Source organism: Nicotiana sylvestris, chromosome 5, assembly GCF_000393655.2.
Source record: "Nicotiana sylvestris chromosome 5, ASM39365v2, whole genome shotgun sequence".
Lineage (NCBI taxonomy): Eukaryota > Viridiplantae > Streptophyta > Magnoliopsida > Solanales > Solanaceae > Nicotiana > Nicotiana sylvestris.
This window is the reverse complement of record NC_091061.1, coordinates 43,932,911-43,938,961: the sequence shown is the minus strand read 5'-3', so window position 1 is coordinate 43,938,961 and position 6,051 is coordinate 43,932,911. Positions and strand designations below refer to the sequence as shown.

Here is a 6,051-nt window from a genome sequence, read left to right as displayed (position 1 = left end):
CATGTTATATTAATATCCCTCTTTTGAAGAATTCTCCCTAACTCTATAAACTTACTCATCAGTGTCCCTATTTTCCAGGAGCCCGCTCTCAGCCTACTAGATCCCTTACCCTCTCGACATTCTTGCCACCCGCCCCATGGCCCACTCGAGGACATGACTTTACTCTACCATCATTCTGGCTAGCCACTGAGATGGGATTTTGCATTTACCAACTTACTAAAAAGACTAATAATAGTAGTATTCGAATAATCGCGCGAACGCAGGCCTCCACTACTACAAATTATAACGTAGGCTTGACCATTTGGATCGACCTTAGGCTGGCATCCCTCCAAAATGCAATGGAAGTCACCAACCCTAGACATGCATCTTATTGATTGGCCATTTACCACATCCAGGTAAGTATTGACCAGGCAATTGAATTAGAAAAAAAAAGTGCAAATCAAGGTTCGGGGTTGTTGTTTTCCCCACCTTAACCAATAAATTTTTTAATGCGTTGTTATCATCCATAGAAAAGATATCTCCACTTAATGAGAAAGAAAATTGTTACAGAAAATGGGAACTCAGCTCGAGCTCTTAAAGGGAGTTCATGCTGACGTGAAATCATATGCAACCTTGGTTGTTCTTTTCCGAGCCCGAAACTATAACACCCCTCAATTGGGGAGGCTGTGAGGTTATTTTTTTTAAATATTTTATAAATATATTAAATTATAAATTCTTACGATTAATAATATTTTTATGTAGTTTTTAATTATATAAAATTTTATTTTCAATAATTTAAAGATTTTTTCTTTTATACTATCAAAATAAAGAATATTGACCCGCTTACTTCAAATCGTGGCACTTAAAGTGGAACAAAGGGAGTATTAGGTATAGATTCAGATGAATTTAACAACTTTTACTTAAATCTTGTTTATATTAAAAATATTAAAATATGTATAGATATTTAAATGCAAATTGAGTAACTAAAATAGTGAGTTTGATAGCAAATTAAAATACCCATAAACTTTAAATTCTGACTACACAACTAACACTTTTTTATAATACATATAATGGAATCTAGACGGCGGATGTTGCTTCCCGTAAAGTACCTTCGTCGGTGTGTGAATAGACTCGAAAAAGGGAACTTGTGAAAGGAAAAAATGGTCATATTCATTACTCGTTGAATAATGTGATTTTTGTTATGAATAATTTGTACGTTGGATACTACTTTGGATACTACATTGGATGCTGCATTGGATGCTCATGTTGTGAATAACTTAAATATTAAATTTCCTACTTTATGTCCATCATCTTTACTTTTTATGCCTATAAAAGGCCATGTAATTGCAATGGAAAAATACACCAAAGTGAAAGAAGAAAACACTTCTCCCTTCTTTCTATCTCTTCTTATTTAAATTTTATTGCATTACTTTTATTTTATTACACGTTATCAGCACGAAACTCTAATTTTATTCTTAACTCCCGCTAAGTTGAGCCATATTTTATTAAGGTATGTATCATTATAATCATCTTATTTATGGCAGTACATATCATATGCTCACTGTTTGCAGATTACTTGTGCGCTTGGGCATCTTAAATAGTTTAAGTACATTGCAGTGATTAAATAACTATTTCCTTCCGTGCTCAACTCTTAGAGGACCTCAAAGTCATCAAACTAGCTATGCACTAATGTCATGGACTCCCTGGATCAAAATATATCTTTAAGGCATTTTGAAGAACTGTGAGAAATGAATTGACAAGCAATAATTTTTTTAATTACTTTATATTTATTGGAACATATAAATAATGTTAGTCACGTTCAATTCTATTAACACATATATATCAATAATATAAAGTGAAATGAAACAAGTATGTAATTTCTACTTTATGGCAAGAATAAAATGAAATAGTAGATTGTTAACATGATATAGCTCTATTTTTATTTCTTTTACCTTAATCATTTTGTTTTCATTAATTATTTATTATTATAATTATTTCTCTAACTTATCCATCTTTTATGATAGTTTTCACTATGTCAAATTTATCAAAACTTGAATTTGTGGCACTTGACATCACCGGAAGGAACTATTTATCATGGCTTCTTGATGCTGAAATTCACCTTGACGCTAAAGGTCTTGGAAATGCTATTACTAAAGGAAATGAAGCATCAAATCAGGATAAAGCGAATGCCATGATTTTCCTTCGTCATCATCTACATGAAGGGTTAAAAACTGAATATTTAACCATAAAAGATCCACTTGAATTATGGATTAATTTGAAGGATCAATATGACCACCTAAAACTTACGGTATTACCAAAAGCTCGGTATGAGTGGATACATTTAAGGTTGCAAGACTTTAAAACCGTAAGTGAGTATAATTCTACTATCTTTAAAGTAAGTTCTCTATTAAAATTATATGGAGACACTATCACAGATAAGGACTTATTGGAAAAAAAACATTTTCTACTTTTCACGCTTCAAATATGGTGCTACAACAACAATACCATGAAAAAGGTTTTAAGAAATATTCTGAGTTAATCACATGCCTACTTGTGGCTGAGCAAAATAATACTCTATTAATGATAAATCATGAAGTTCATCCCACTGGGTCAGCTCCATTTCCGGAAGTGAATGTTGTAGCAACGTATGATAAGTTTGAAAGAAAATAAAATAATTACCGTGGTAGTGGACATGGTCGTAAACGTGGACGTGGCAGGGGGCGAAACAATTATCGTCATTATGGTGGAAATAAATTGGAGAACAATAAGGGTTCTCAAATTAATCATTCAAAAGGTAAAGCTAGTATGTGTCACCGATGTGGTATGAAAGGTCATTGGGCACACATTTGTCGTACGCCAGAATATTTTGTCAAACTTTATCAAGCCTCCCTAAAAAAAAGAAAATAATGTGGAGGCACACTTGACCTTTCAAAATAATGATGATGAAGCAGGTCCCTCAAATAAATATGATTATAAGGCACATCTTGCATATAAAGATGATGATTTTGAAGGCCTTACAAATATTACTCATTTAGAAGTTGGAGACTTCTTTGAGGATATTGACCGAAGAACTAATCATCTTACTAGGGAATGAAGCTATAAAAGTTGTTATTTTTATGTTTGCAACTAGTTTATTTTTCTTGAGTGTATTTTCCTAATGCATCATGTGTTGCTAGTTTCTACATTCCTAATGTATTTCTTAATGTTTTTTTTCGCTTGTTTTTCATATTTCTTATGATGTATTATTTGTTTTTTTTATGAAAAATATAAAAATTCCCCAGTCTTCAGTTGGACTCAAGATTAATAAAGATGATATATGTCTTCTGGATAGTGCTACAACACACACTATTTTAAAAGATAAGAGATATTTCTCTTATTTGGTAATGAAAGAAGCGAATGTTAATACAATATCCGGTAGTACAAGATTAATTGAAGGTTCTGGAAGAGCCAATTTATTACTACCAGGAGGAACAAATTTGGCTATTGATGAAGCACTATATTGTAGTAAATCTCAAAGAAACTTATTAAGTTTCAAAGATATTCGCCAAAATGGCTATCATATTGAGACTACAAATGATGAAAAGATTGAATATCTTTATATTACTACAATAATGTCCGGTAAGAAATATGTGCTTGAAATGTTACCTGCTCTTTCCTCCGGCTTATACTACACAAGTATTAGCAGGATTGAAACACATGCCATAGTAAACGAGAAGTTTACTAATCAAGATAATTTTATTATTTGGCATGACCGGTTGGGCCATCCTGGTTCTAATATGATGCGTAAAATAATTGAGAATTCACATGGACATGCAATGAAGAATCAGAAAATTCTTCAATTTAAGGAATTCTCTTGTGCTGCATGTTCTCAAGGTCAGGTATCTCATAAATATGGCAGTGCAAGAAAAACTTGATATGCATCTAATGGATGTTGTTACAGCCTATTTGTATGGATCATTAGACAACGAAATTTTTATGAAAGTACCTGAGGGATTTAAAGTGCCAGAAGCATATAAAAGTTTTCGAGAAACTTGTTCAATAAAGCTTCAGAAATCTTTATACGGATTGAAACAATCAGGTCGTATGTGGTACAATCGCCTGAGTGAATACCTGTTGAAAGAAGGGTACAAGAATGATCCAATTTGTCCTTGTGTCTTTATAAAAAGGTCTGGATCTGAATTTGTTATAATCGCCGTGTATGTTGATGATTTAAATATCATTGGAACTCCTGGGGAGCTTCCAAAAACAGTAGACTGTTTGAAGAAAGAATTTGAAATGAAAGATCTTGGAAAGACAAAATTTTGTCTTGGTCTACAAATTGAGTATATGAAAGATGGAATATTTGTCCATCAATCAACATACACCGAAAAGATTTTAAAGCGATTCTATATGGATAAAGCACATCCATTGAGTACCCCGATGGTTGTGAGATCACTTGATATAAAGAAAGATCCATTCCGACCTCATGAAAATGATGAAGAGCTTCTTGGTGCCGAAGTACCATATCTTAGTGCAATTGGGGCATTAATGTATCTTGCCAATAATTCCCGACCAGATATAGCTTTCTCAGTAAGCTTATTGGCAAGATTTAGTACTTCGCCAACACAAAGACACTGGAATGGTATTAAACATATATTCAGATACCTCCAAGGGACCATTGATATGAGTTTATTTTATTCAAATGAATCCAAGCCATCATTGATTGGTTATGCAGATGCGGGATATTTGTCTGATCCACACAAAGATCGATCTCAGACAAGCTATTTATTTACAAGCGGAGGTACATTCATATCATGGCGTTCGACAAAACAAACTATGGTTGCTACTTCTTCAAATCATGCAGAGATAATAGCCATTCACGAAGCAAGTCGAGAATGCGTTTGGTTAAGATTTATAACTCAACACATTCAATAAACATGTGGTCTTTCTTCGAAAGAGAATATTCCAACAATATTGTATAAAGACAATGCTGCATGCATAGCTCAATTGAAAGGAGGATATATCAAAGGAGATAGAACAAAACACATTTCACCGAAATTCTTTTTCACTCATGATCTTCAGAAGAATGGTGAACTAGATGTACAACAAGTTCGTTCAAGTGATAATTTGGTTGATCTGTTCACTAAGGCGTTACCAACCTCAATATTTGAAAAGCTGATATATAAGATTGGAATGCGTCGTCTTCGAGACATTAAGTGATTTTTCATCAGGGGGAGTAACTACACGCTGCACTCTTTTCCTTAACCAAGGTTTTGTCCCACTAGGTTTTCCTGGTAAGGTTTTTAATAAGGCAGCAAACAATGCATATTATAAATAACTATGTACATCCCAATATTTTTTTTGTAAGTTTTTAATGAGGCACATTATCTTACATGGACATCCAAGGGGAGTGTTATGAATAGTTTGTATATTGGATACTACTTTGGATACTACATTGGATGCTACATTAGATGCTCATGTTGTGAATAACTTAAAGATTAAATTTCCTACTTTATGTCCATCATCTTTACTTTTTATGCCTATAAAAGGTCATGTAATTGCAATGGAAAAATACACCAAAGTGAAAGAAGAAAACAATTCTCCCTTCTTTCTATCTCTTCTTATTTATATTTTACTGCATTACTTTTATTTTATTACAATTTTCACATTTTCTGAGACTAGTGATTTTTCAATACAACTACAGGGCTGTTAACATCTAATGGAGTATTTTTTTTATTTAACAAAGTTTGGAATACCATCTGAAATTATTAATTCAAACAACTTTATTATAATGGAGTATTTTATTTAACAAAGTTTTGACTTTGTTTAAAGATCCAGCCTTTTCGTGTTCCAATCTGATCAAAATATTTTGATTTTATTCTAATTTATATCTATCTTAACACTTGGACAATTGGGCTTCCTAATCAGAGAGCGTAAACTATTATAATAAATGAAATTATATATGATGATCTTACACTTTATTTTGTATTAAGTAAAACGTCTCGTATAACATCCATGCTCTTTATAATAATGGTATAAACTATATAACTGCGGAGTTAATTTTATCCATGGTCATTGAACTTTTGTATTTGT

General features: G+C 32.5%; 1 non-coding gene across 1 annotated transcript; it reads right to left on the bottom strand.

The window, feature by feature from the left end:
• Positions 1-242: 242 nt before the first annotated feature.
• On the bottom strand, positions 243-403 carry LOC138869902 (U1 spliceosomal RNA). Its single transcript, XR_011400145.1, has one exon. It is a non-coding gene; the product is annotated as a U1 spliceosomal RNA (small nuclear RNA).
• Positions 404-6,051: the final 5,648 nt, after the last annotated feature.